Genomic DNA, 14,843 nt, shown 5'->3' with positions numbered 1-14,843 from the left:
TATAAAAGAGAGTGCTGTCTATCCTAACTCTTCTTCATAAGGTCCTGAATTCTTACAGATTTCAAACTCTATTGAAACATTAAGTATGTTTACTTTAATAGTCATATATTACACTAGTGCATTTGATGCTTTGTTTTATGTTGTCTATCCATCTGATAGCACAATCTGGATATCAAATGGGAAAAACAGTTGTCATGCGCCCAGTCTAAAATGATTTTATTTGAGTAGTTGGAACTATAGTGTTATATATATATATATATATATATATATATATATATATATATATATATATATATATATATATATATATATATATATATATATATATATATATATATATATACATATATATATATATATTTATATATATATATATATATATATATATATATATATATATATATATATATATATATATATATATACTTGAAAACGAATTTTGAAAGAACATTTATATATCATGAAAGAGATGTTGATATATTTGATAATTAGAATGCAGGCATCATAACTATATGTCGTAATCTCTCTGGTTTAAAAATGACATAAAGGTCTGTCACACAAAGGTTTCATAAATTTGCAAACAAAATTTGTTTATTCATAACTGTATATATTCTGGACTCGTACTGATAATTTTATTCAAACATCTTAATTTTATTGTAGAGGGCGTATTGTGATCTGATAAGCAGTACATAACAAATAATATTGCAAGGCAAATGAATGGTGTACAAAATGAGACTTTTAGAATGTTTTAACACTTTTGGTAAAACATGGAAGATAGTAAATAAACACCCTTTATGAAACAGAAAATATATACGTCCATAACTCATGACATATGTGATATACCTCAATAATGCATGACAGATAGGGTATATTCAATAACGCATAACATATGGGATATAACAAAGAGGAATGCTTCGGAATCCACATATGTATCTTATGTAATTCCCATTACGTATGTGACTTTTAAGCGTAAAACCTCTGACATCCTAGGATGCTCTCTCTCACTCTTTACGGGCATTGTATTCTATATATACTTGTATGAAACAGAAAATATATACGTCCATAACGCATGACATATGTGATATACCTCAATAATGCATGACATATATGATATACTCAATAACGCATAACATATGGGATATAACAAAGAGGAATGCTTCGGAATCCGTATATGTCTCTTATGTAATTCCCATTACGTATGTGACTTTTAAGCGTAAAACCTCTGACATCCTAGTATGCTCTCTCTCACTCTTTACGGGCATTGTATGTTATATGTACTTGCATGATTCATAAAACAGGGTGTCCAATGATTCCGCCATCCCCCCAGTAATCTCGTATTTTTCCCTTGGTAATACTACTTTATTTTCAAAACCACACAAACTCAGGTGAAAGATAAAATGTATGGCAATAAGTCATCACAGATGGAAACTTAAAACGAAGAACGATTCCATAAATATCATTTATATAATTCTCATAACGCCTATGGACTTTATAAATTGCAACAGCTGACCGTCTATTATGGACTTCAACCCCCCATAAATATGTCAACGTGTATTGTATAACGTATGTACTTGTATGTATTGTATGATAGCGCCCATGGTTTATCAAACCTACTAATGTCCTTTTCACATATTTTTGACAAGGTAAACATGTTCTATAAAATAACAAAACAAACTTTGGTGATTAAGGTCAATCCGTTTCATTTCAGTGAATCGATAACAACATCGGTGTTTGTGATTGGTATCATAGTTATGATTTTCTCGGTAAACTCAGAAAATAAAAGGGTAACGTATAATTGGACTGAGCTCAGATCACACGAAAACCTTCGGTCATATATATATATATATATATATATATATATATATATATATATATATATATATATATATATATATATATGTAAACACAATAAGCACTTGTTTCTTAAGTAAGGGCAGACTTCGCAGTCAAACAGTTCTCGTGTAAAACAAAGGGGCACTATTTTCATTGCGACTGGCATCGACCATGTGACTTCCAGATCGAAGTTGAATCAAACTTGTGGCATCAAATTCGATCTCTAATCAACACAACATTTCGCTTGTAAATTTACTATAAGCATTTCTCATCAAAGCCGACATAAGAACCTTCGGCAATTTAAGTATCAAGTACTTAACTCCTCTGGTTTTGCCTTCTGGGATACATTGATTTCTTGAACTATTTAAATTGTTTCGCGATTAGCAATACATAAAGCCACTAGCCGAAAGCCCGATGTATACCACATACTTGTGATGTATGATGATACGATTGTGGACAAGGGTTTAGAACGGCAATAACGTTCAAACAATTTTTGTTTTACTGTTTTGCGTGAATATGTTAAGGAGTGAAGGTCTCCAAAATTTAGTGAACTCTATTTCGTTTTATGTAATTTCGTAGTGTTAACAATCTGGATAAAGTGTGATAAAATAAAATTATATTTAGTCCTTATTAACTAGAAGGTATTATTGTATTAAAGGAGATATAAACTATCCTACAATATGGTCATCCATGTACCCTACGAACCAGCTAACTCACAATCTAACAAATGATTAACTCCGTACCGTGACATTGACCGTAACAATACTGGTTTTATAAATAAACTACTCAAATGAAAAGAACGCCAAGCTCTATATAGACTGTCTCGTGTTGAGCTGATTACCGTTAACAAATACTTACAACAATATTTTAGACATAGTTACGCCCGCTCTCTAGCAATTACATCTACTTACAAGTTCGTGTTGAAAGCGTTTGTAAAGAGCAAATAAATTACATTTGAATAACACACATTTAACAGTCTGCTTATACAGACCTTGGTTTGATTTAAATATGACACGTCTGAAATAACACTTGCAATAAATATATAATATACTTGAATTTCAGACACCCGATATTCATAGTGCTTTAGAAGAAAAAAAAAAACATAATGTCCTCACGCAATACATGCCATATAAACCATTGAGATATATGCAAACAATATGTTTTCGGGATAAATGTTTAATGTCAAAACATGCAAATACACAAGATCGAACTATGCTAGAAAGTTGTGGTAAAATAAACCGATATAAGGAAATACAAAGAAAAGACTAAATAAAAGATATGCATTTATACAACCGGCAATCAAATATTTTGCTTTAGTTAAATAGATAAATGAATAGAGAGATAGATAGAGAGAGAGAGAGAGAGAGAGAGAGAGAGAGAGAGAGAGAGAGAGAGAAAGACTAAACGGGGGGGGGTAGTATAATAGTCACATGTATGGGAAACTATACGAATTACACACACACACATACACACACATATATATATATATATATATATATATATATATATATATATATATATATATATATATTGAAAATGTTGTAAATCGACAATGTTTCCTGAATGGATTACTCCTTTCTGAACCATATAACAAAGTTTATTTTAGCATGCAAAAATGTGGTTCGAATGTTTGCGGTATCAGGCTCTTTTCAAGGCAGCATGTGAAAGCGTAAAGTGGTCTCATAATCAAAGTCGTTGATTTCAAGTTTCCAACACGACACAACACAAGACAAACTTACATAAACACGTGAACCATCGAACGTGCTTAGAGTAGATTGTCAGAATGAATAGACTTGAAACAAATGCATTTTGGAATCTTACATTTTGCTTTACCATTCGTTATTCGGAGCACCAGCAATGTCATAACTTTCCTCAAGGTGAAATAAGCTGCCTGTTTATGGAGAATTAACAGGGAGTCACTAGTATGTGCTAAATATAGTAACATTAATGGCGGCTAGAGGTATTGCTAAGTAGATAAATCTATACCAGTTAATATCCATCCATCAGTGTACATATCCATGATCCGAACATCTGTAACTCGTAATATACATCCACCGTTAGTTGCATAAATGTTAGAATTGTACCGTGGCCTAAATATAGTGGCGCGATACATTCTAATACATGCGCGCAAAGTGTGTTATACGCAACTCCTGGCAAGCTTACTATATCATAAAATGTGTTTGTTTGAAGTAATAACCTTGGAATTGTGTATGTTATTTTGAACTCATTTGGAAGTTTTACGTATTTGTCGTATCGATCCATTTGATGTATGTTTCGTATCGATATGTTTGACGTCTATCTCATCAATCGGATGGACGTATGTGTTGTATATATCTGTTAGACACATATATCGTATAGATGCATACAATGTCCATTGGTTTTATTTTGTGACGGGATATACTTACCATGTACTGAATAGCCATATTTGAAATACACATTGAAGATCTGAAGAGCAGTTTATGCACGTACTATGTTTGTTTGCTGATTTATTCAGCGATTAAGGAAGTCAAAACAGAAACCTTCGCTTTATATGTTTGAGTTTGATAAATCAGTAATGTATTAATACAACCCAGTCTTTATTATCGAAGGCAGCAAATCGACAAGTTAAAAAGTTTGAAACTATACCTTACTTAGAACCCGGATTCATCCCACTTATCAATCATATTCATAATTACTATATGTAACACATTCATGTCAGTTTCACTATTGGAAAATTAAAAGATGTAAATTTATCCAAATGGATTTAAAAGTCAATGGACGTGCTCTTAAAATGCATTATGATAATTATTATAAATGTCAATTGAAAGCATGAGCCAACGCACATAGGGGCAAGGGTTGCGGGGAGGGGGGGGGGCATTTTCCACTCCTTTTTTGTATTTCTTCTTTGAACATGTTTTAACCTTCCTCAGTAAAACGCAATAACTGACCACTACGTGCTTGCCACAACCCATCAACCCCCGGCTGGTAAATAATTATGTAAGCATCCCTTCATGGAAATGTTATTAGAAAGCATACTGGAAATTGTTACAAAGGTCAAATTAAGTGCTTTCTTAATGCATTATAGAAATTGTTATAAATGTCCATGAAAGTTATATTAGAAAGCATAATAATAATAATAATAATAATAATAATAATAATAATAATAATGATAATAATAATAATAATAATAATGAGGACTTTGCATAACGCCTAATCTGTAGAGGCTCTAAGCGCTTTACAACATTAGACAACATCTATAAGATAAGAAACATAATACTATTAATACAAAAACGAACAACACGAACTAAGAAAAACATTAAAAAATGTATATAAAAAACATGCTGAGAATATTTCAGGTAGGAAACATTATTAGGTCTTTAAGTTTGTTCTTGCAGTCGAAATAAGTGAGTTTTGAGAGTCCTCTTGAATGTGATCACTGTGTTTTTGTGTCTAAGTTCAGTGGGCAATTCATTCCACGTTGCTGGGCCCTGGTAAGCAAAAGAACGCTGTCCATATGACTTTGTTTTCATAATGGGAATACTGAGTATACGATTGTCAGAAGAGGAACGTATGTATATTGCTGGTGTGTACACATGGGTGAGGTCAGATAGGTATGTTGGACGAGAGTCACAAATAACACATTTTGTGTTTGATTCTGGATCGAATGGATAGCCAGTGCAGGGTACAGAGCAGCGGGTAGGTGTGCTCTGAGCTTGGTATTCTAAGTATGATCCTAGCAGCTGTGTTTTGAACTTTTTGAAGTATCTGGAGTAGATATTGAGATGAACCAGACAGAATTGAGTTACAATTGTCCAGTTTTGAAATTACTAATGAGCAGTTAATTATTTTAGTGGCATCATCTGAAATATATTTGCAAATTGAGCTGATGCGTCTCAGCTCAAGATATGCAGCCTTGCATATGTTCATTACATGTTGGTGCAATGTGAGAGTACTGTCCAGAGTAACACCTAGGTTTCGTTCTGATTGTGTGAATTTAATGTTTGCGTTGCTGTTATTTATTGTTTGAGGTAAAGGATGTGAATGAGAAAGTCTTTGTGTTGTGATCAGAATGGCCTCACTTTTATCATCATTCATATGCAGCTTGTTACAAGTCATCGATGATTTCACATCAGAAATGCACCTCTCTACACTTTGAATGGTAGCATCAACTTCAGTTGGGTGGCTAGATTTGTATATTTGGGCGTCATCAGTGTACAATTGGTGAGACACTGGATGATGATCTATGACACTGAGTGTACATAATGAAGATAACAGGTCCAAGAACAGACCCCTATGGAACACCACAACATATACCAACTGGACTGGAGTGTATTCCGTTTGCAGATACAATTTGTGTCCTGTTGACCAAGTAGGACTTGAACCACATAAAGGCTATATCATGAATGCCAAATACATGCTGGAGACGGTGAAGTAATATATCATGGTCTATATATGTCAAATGCTGCAGACAAACCAAGGAGGGTGAGGACTGTAATCTTTCTGCTATCCAACGCAGAGAGAATGTCATTAACTACTTTTAGAAGAGTTGTTTCGTTACTGTTGCAAGGATAGAACAACCTTTTCTAAGATTTTTGAAATGAATGGGATATTAGAAACTGGGTAGTAGTTCTTTAAATCGTTATAGTCTAGTGTTGGTTTCTTCAGCAGAGGCTTTACAATGGCAGTTTTGAAAAATGATGGGAATTACCCAGGTGAGAGAGAGGTATTAATAACATCAGTTAGTGAAGGCAATACTGGATCTTAGCATTCAAGCAACAGTGGTGTTGGAATTGGATCAAGTTCACATGACTTTGGTGCACTCTTCAACACGATTGTGCGTACAAAATCCATAGCGACAGGTTCAAATGCTGCTAATGGTTGCCGCAAAATTTGTGTATCCCAACGCTATGGTGACGACGAGTCAATTGAAATTGTGGTGTCAAGCTTATCTCTAATGGTTTGTACTTTGTCACGGAAGAAATTTGCAAACATGTTCGGAAGTTCGACTGGAGAGAAGGTAGTTGAAGTGGTGTTGATTTGTTCCTTGACATTAGCTTGTTAGTAATCTCAAATAATTCTGTGCAGCTGAAAGTTTTCATGATCTTAGTAGTGTAGTGGGCTGATTTTGCTGCATGTACTATATTTGTGAAATTCTTGAGACGATCGCCTGAGACTTTCCATACAACACGAGGGCTTGAAATAGCCTGTTTGGATCAAGTTTAGCAGTTCAGCAGAATTGACCCCTTCCAAAGTCATGGACATGATTCAACACATCCAACAATCAGCGACCAATTGATATCACTGATGGAAAAGCCGCACTGTTCATGACCCACGTTTCTCCTCCCAAAGGGGCCGGACGCAAAAAGGTGTCATTGCTGGATGACCTTCGTAACACCAAACAGGTCTTGTCCGAATTAACAACCCTCAAGACTATATGTGTTTAGCACGGGCTATCGTGGTGGGATGAACCTATGCCAACAAAAAACGACACGACAGAATGGAAAAGAGCCTGGGAAATTATTCAACATTCGAATCGAGCCAAACAACGAAGTGAAGCAGAACTCCTACTACAACAAGCCGGATTGTCCTAAGGCACACCCTGTGGTATTCCTGAAATGCAAAAATACCCTAGCTCCACGCTAAACCATGAAAGTGCACCCTCAAGAAGTGCACGGGCCTCTGTTGTTTCGAGGCCAAGATTTTAAAGGTGGAAAATACATTCACCTCTATTATCAAGATGATCATTTCGATACCATTACCAATATTATCTCATTCCTGGGATATGGTTATTATTGTGAGAAATGTGAATATGGCTATAACTATCGAGAGCAACGCAAGCTTTGTGGATCGAAATGCTCAGGATGTTTGGGCTCTCAACCCTGTCTGGACGAAGAACAAGAACGGGTACATTGCCCTACTTGCCAGCGTTCATTTGTCAGCCTGTTACCAACAACATTTGAAGACACAAGGTTCACAGCAGAAATGTGCTTGTCAATTGCTGCGATTGTGTCCTACGTGTGGACAAGACATACGTACCAATCATGTCAAGGCAAACATATGTCCAGGAAACAAACAATGTCACATTTTTCACCAAATCGTTGACTTGGAACACCAATGATACATGCAAAAATACCAAACCCAACAAGATAAAATGAAGACCACAAGAAGAAAGGCAATTTCATCTTTTCTCGATTTCGAATGCATGCAAGAGAATGGCCTTACATTCCTAATTTCTGCGTGGCTCATCCAGCTTGTGAGAAAAGCATTCAAGGGCCCGTCTTTAGTCATTGCCCGCACTGAAGTAAGATTCCATGAGGGCTAGACAATTTATTTCGGGGACCGAACACGTTAGCCGAATTCGCCCAATGGGTCTTATACCCAATTGACAAGACGTGGAGACAAGAGGACATCGAACGTCATGGCTCACAATTTATGAGGATACGATGGACAGCTTATTTTGAGATACTATACGGAACAAGGTCACTTTTGAACGAAGCCAAAATCATTTTCATGCAGGTGGGACAAGTGCAGTTTAAAGATTCGATGAGTTACTGGACCATCACTTTGAGTCGACTGTCTAAATCGTTTTAAATGACATAAATGGCTAAAGGGTACTTTCCTCACTTTGTCAATACCGAAGCCAATCAACATTATGTTCTACCCCATTTGCCTGAGACTAAAGACTACGACCCCGACAACATGCCTACCGAACGAGAAGCTTTCTACGCTTGGTACCAGGCCCATGCCTCGGACCCTTTTTACTTTCAGGAATAAATGTCAAGGTATTGTCGTTCCGACGGGGACATTTAACGTTGTTGATTTGGACAATTTCGAGAAGTGTTAATGGAACACAGATGGGTTGATCATTTGAAAGATGGTTGCACCATTGCCAAAGCGTGTTCCTTAGTGTACCGGCAACGTTTCATGCCTGAAAACACTCTGGATGCCATTCGCCCTAAAACGACCAACTTTGTCAAACGTCAGTATTCGGTCAAAGCCCTACGTTGGTTGCATTACTTGTGCGATAAGGAAGACAAATGGATTCAACATGCCCGCAACGGAGGGGGATAAAAGGCCATCATAACGCATTCGGTAGATGGCTGGGACTTACAAAACTTCATGATCATGTACGAGTTGAACGGTTGTTTATTTTTCGGATGTCCCGTCTGCTACCCAGATCGTTACACTAAAAATCAGTTTTTACCACGAACCATGGAAGGCTTGTACCAGGACACTTGTCAGCGACGCTTGAAGTTAGAACAGCAAGGATACCACATGGTGGAAATGTGGGAACACGAGTATGATCACTGTTTGAAAATGAATCCCGAGTTTAAACGCATTGTGGACAGTTACCAGTGGGTGGACCCCCTGAACCCGAGGGATAGTTTGTACGGAGGAAGGACTAATGCTACCTCTTTCTTGTACCAAGCCGACGAAGAGAAAGGAGAAGAAATCAGATATTTGGACGTGTGTTCCCTGTATCCATACGTGTGCAATTATAGTCGCTTTCCTGCAGGACACCCACAATTGCTGACGGAACACATGGACGTGACCCACATTCGACAATACGAAGGCTTGATTAAATGTAAAGGTTTGCCTCCCACGGACTTGTACCATCCCGTGTTACCTCACCATTGTCAAGGCATGCTGATGTTTATCCAAGACGGAATATTTGACAGAGCCTTCCATTTACTTCCAGATTATTCAAAACAAAAACTAATACATGAAACACGTAGATGTCGTTCGCGAGGATTTGTTCTTGGTCAATTACGAAGACGATTTGGATTTTGTAGAATCCGACGCATTTGGAAATGTCATCATTGTGGCTTACGTGACAGCTCATGCTCGCTTAAAAGTGTACGAAGCTTTAGAACTGTGAAGGGAACGCGTCCTGTACTTTGACACGGACAGTTGCATTTGCATAGAGTGCCAGGGTCAACATCACCCTGACATCGAAGGAGACCGTTTAGGAGCCTGGACAGACGAGCACTCCGACGACAAGATTCTAAGTTTCGCGAGTGGCGGTCGTAATAAGTATGGCTACGAATACTGGTACAAACAAGAAGAAGTGCACAGGGAGTGTAAAGTGAAAGGATTGACTCTGAATTATTGTACCAGTGAAGTGGTGAACTTTGGGGTATTGAAAGAAGTCTTGCATCCTGTAGAGGATGAAAACTTTAAAGTGACCACTCGTGAACCGCATACGATTGTACGTATACCCACTTACCAAATCGTCAGTCGACCCTTTGAAAAAGTCTATCAAATCGTGTTCCAGAAGCGAGTGTGACTTCCCAACCACTTCTCTTTACCGTATGGACATGTCGGTATAAAACATTGGTTGTAAGAGGATAGCCACCCACCAAAATGATGAATTCGCCACAGCAAGAATCGAGTGAGAAATCCAATGATAAATCCAAGTTCAAACCCTCCTATTTTCCTGTCTTCTTGCATGAATATTGGTATTGTGTCCGTTGATTGGAAACGTTTCAAAAATTGTCTACGGAAAGGGAAGGATTACCTACTTCGAATGTTTTAGCTAGAACAGGAGTTGTCTACTTGGGACCTGAGACTGGATTGGGATACGAAGTACATTGTTTCAGTTGTGGCCTGAAATTACGAATGGATATATGTATCTATACAGATTCAGCTATTCTGGAACATACTCGATGGTCTCCGCACAGTCCTTACCTTTATATGACCTTTCCACCCATTACTCTACGGCACAATTACGACGGTACTTTAAAGACAGTACCTTCCAAAACTAGACATAAAATGGAAAGATGTACAACCTCGAGACTTCATTGCGACTAGTTTAAAAAGGGACCATAGACAAGCTCGATAGTTTATTGTGACAACCAAGACCAAGCGAACAAGGTGCATACTTTCAGAGAAACACAAAATAAGTTCAGACAGGCACAATTCAAGTATGGGGCCTCTGAAGTGGAATGCGATGCTGAGCCTTGCGATGTGAGCAATGCTGTACGCTGTGACCTCAGTGAGGCAGTAAAGCACCATGGGAACTTTAGTGTCACTACCCGTATCATGTAAAGTGATGCTGTACGTGTCAAACCTGATGGATGCGAGAGCGATGACACTCGTCCTCTTTGACACTTTACTTAGTTTCATGGTAAATGTGGATGTCAACATTCACGTCTACCACCCTATGGATGGCATCCAGCCCGGAGCAAACTTCTGTCGATGTCACCCTACCCTCATCGAAACGAACCTGTGTATAATGAATATTCGTTCCTTATGCGTTTGTCTCAATACTGCAACTTTGAAAATCGTTTTCAATCGTTCAAAGGAAAATGGTCTACGTATCTGGGAGAACCAACCCCTGAAGAATTAGCCAGAACCGGATTATTATACTTGGGCGATGGGATAATGTCAAGAGGTTCAGTTGCGGTGTGTCACTTCACCACTGGGAACCACAAGATTCGGCCTACCTGGAACATGCTCGATGGTCTCCCAGCTGTCACTATTTCCCTTTAGTAGGACGATATCAGTTATCCCTGAATGCATGCTTTACAAGAGAATATTCGTGGTTTGCCTGTGGAATTGAGAGAACGCATTTACCGAGAACTGGACAAAATACAAGTCAAACGTAAAGAACAATTACATCCGTCACGTGACTGGTGTTTGAAGCACTGGTACCTGACTGCTATAAATGGACTGATTCACGAGAAAGTGTTTCATTGGATAGACCTTCATCAACTACCTTTTGGTTCAAATAATTGGTGTGTTATTGATGATTATATTTGCTACCAGGTAGACTTACTGCAACACATTTCAAAGGAAGAAGAGTTAAAGGAATACCAACATCTTGTATAGAATGTAACCTTAGTGGAAGAGGAAACTGCTGAACGAACTGTAAAGTGTAAGTTAGTGACTAAACGATTTAGATTTGCTACTGGAGTAAAACCATCTCTGACCAGGCAGTAAGCTTATTGTCTCCGACAAAAAAAAAATATATTTTAGTATGACCTATTCATGGATAATTTACAAGAGAACATTCTTGGTTTGCCTGTGGAATTGAGAGAACGCATTTACCGAGAACTGGTCAAAATACAAGTCAAACGTGAAGAACAATTGTATCCGTTACGTCACCGGTGTTTAAACCACTGTTACCTGAATGCTATAAGAGAACTGATTCGTAAGACATTGTTTCAGCGGTCAGACCTTGTTCAAAACTTCCAGGTCACAGATGATCTACATGTTCATGATTTTGGTTACTTCGAGATTCACCTAGTGTAACGAATTGAGGAAGAAGAGTTAAAGGATTACCAATATATTTTACGTGAATCTACTTTGTGGAAAAGGAAACTTCTAATCGAACTCTGAACTGTGGGTTACATTATGCAACATTTAAATTTCCTACTGGAGCAAAATTATCTCTGGCTAGAAAGTACATTTATTGCTTCCGAAAAAAAAGAGAGTATAAACACAGGATGTCATGCCACGACTTGTATCGCAAGTGATTGAACAGATTCCATGGAAGGAACTCAATTACAATATTAAAACCGTGGATCATTATCATCAATTATTACAATAACTGTTTCCGTTGAATTTTGGTCGACAAGTGGTGTGTGTCTTAGTGACTTGTTTTCTGAGATTTCGTTTGCCAGCCGATTCCTTGATAACTCTTTACGAAGAGTACTTACCACCCGAATGGCCTTAAAGCTTCACGAGAGACTCATTTTGCTCAAAGCCTTGCGTTTTCATTTGGACACTTCTCGTCCTCTACGGGAAAAAAAAAAAGATTCGTCAAATTTTAGCTACCGAAGACGTGTATGACGATGTGTGTGTGTAGCTTGTGATTACACCACGATTGGACAGATTTACGTGACTAGAAAAATGGAGTTTTGAGGTTTGGACCCAAAAAGTGGCCCAGTATGCTCGAGAGTTCCTTCCTTTCAACGTCCAAAGAAAAAAGTCACTTTTCAACTTGTGTTAGTGACAGTACCAGAAGAACCCGTCACGACTGTCATGGACATTCCTGAAAGACCCTTTCAGTAGAACCCTTGTGTGACCTTACCCCCTGCTGAACTTGTCAGAAAATTAACCAAAAACATGTTGTACAGAAACTTGTTTATATTCCGCGTTGATCTTTTTCATCAGCATTGTATCGTTATATTTAAGCCTTTGGCTTTTATGTATTTTTTTTATTTAGTGTTCATTTTTAAAACATCAATGAACGTGTCTTGAAAAAGTATAAAAAAAACTCTTGTCTTCGCTGTTTTCGTGTCACAAGTGACATTCCTGACACTATGGCTACCTCTGATGTCTCTGCTCCCTCTTCCTCCACTTTCAAAGTCATCGACGAACACTTAGATCATGCCAGTTGGGAGGCTTTGTATCTTCGCCATCCCTTTAACGTGCTCATTGCTGGACCTAGCGGTTCAGGCAAAACCGAATTTGTCAAACGTTTGATCGAACATAAACATCATTTGATCGATCGCCCACCTCAACGCATCGTGTGGTGTTACAAAGAGTGGCAATCGGCGTACAGCTTCTTGCGAGAAAGTCAAGGCGATTCCATCGTGTTTGTGGAAGGCATTCCTAACGAAGACTACGGAATCGTGTCTGACTCCTGCCAAACCTATTTAGTCATTTTCGACGACATGTTAGGAGAAGAAAAAGAAGAAATTAAACTTTGGTTTACGCGCAAAAGGCATCATCGTAATATCAGTGTCATTTACATTACTCAAAATTTGTTTCATCAAAGTAAAGCCCATCGCACCACCAGTCTAAATGCTTATTAAGTGGTCTTGTTTAAAAGCCCTCGAGATAAATTGCAAGTGTAAGTCTTAGCCAAACAGTTAGGAACGCCTTGGCTCACTCAGTCGTACGACAATGTCACTCAAACTTGATGAAAAGTGCAGCACCACCACTACTACTGCCAGTGACCAAGACAGAAAAAGGAGAAGAAGAAGAAGAAGAAGGGTTTCAAACTCCACTAGAAAAAGTATGCAAGTTAGCAACACCACCTACCTCCATAATTTGATGGATTAAAAAGATGATAACTACCCCTTATTCATCAGAAAAGAAAGAGAAGGTGAAGACAGAAGTGAAACAATAACCGATATCCCCTGCTCAGACATTCACCTCCTCGACACATATCGCTGGTCGCACACGTTAAGCATTACAAACCAAGAAAATACCCCATCATCAAAGAGTGGGTGCCTTATTAACAAAACAAATAGAAAAGGTGTTAGCCATCATTTAATATGATCCATCCCATCCTGCAGGTTACGGATGAATTCAAAATTGTGAAAATTCTCCGTTTACCTCAAGTACAAATATGGTTACAAGAACAAGCTACAATACTTTAAACAAACCCATTCGACGCAAGTTTTCCAGAAGTCTCACCCAAGTGGAAGGCGTCGATCATCAATGGCAAGCCGATTTAACTGATGTTTCTCATTTGGCCACTTGCAATCGTGGCTACAAATATTTGTTTTGTGTCATCGACGTCTTTTCCAAATTTGCATGGGTCGTGCCATTGACTTCCAAATCGAGCAAGGAGTTAGTGCAACATGTGCTGAAACAATGTGGTCGTCGCCCTCTTCGATGGCATATGGACAAAGGTACCGAATTTCTGAACCATGCTTTCTAAAAAGAATTAAAGAAACGTGACATTTATTTTTTTACCACCGAGAATCCTGAAACCAAAGTTAGCATCGTGGAACTTTTTTTAACGTACCTTAACATAACGCATGTGGAAATATTTTACGCATCACCACACTCTGAAGTACATCGACTGATTACTGCACCTGTTGCAAGCGTACAATCAATCTTACCATCGAAGCATTGGACGTGTCCCGCAAGAGGCAACTCCCGACAAAGAAGTGCTGGCATCTGATCACCTGTTTGATACGTGCCCGATGGGGGCTGTCCCCAAGAAAAGTGGAGAGCTAGCCGTAGGAGATTGGGTGCGCATTGGCAAAGCCAAACGCACTTTCGACAAAGATTACTTACCTAACTGGACTACCTAATTGGTTCGTGTCACTGAATGAGTGCATGTCCGTCAT

This window comes from Sinohyriopsis cumingii, chromosome 14, assembly GCF_028554795.1.
Source record: "Sinohyriopsis cumingii isolate HCF-2022 chromosome 14, ASM2855479v2, whole genome shotgun sequence".
Classification (NCBI taxonomy): domain Eukaryota; kingdom Metazoa; phylum Mollusca; class Bivalvia; order Unionida; family Unionidae; genus Sinohyriopsis; species Sinohyriopsis cumingii.
Note: the sequence above shows the minus strand (reverse complement) of the source record.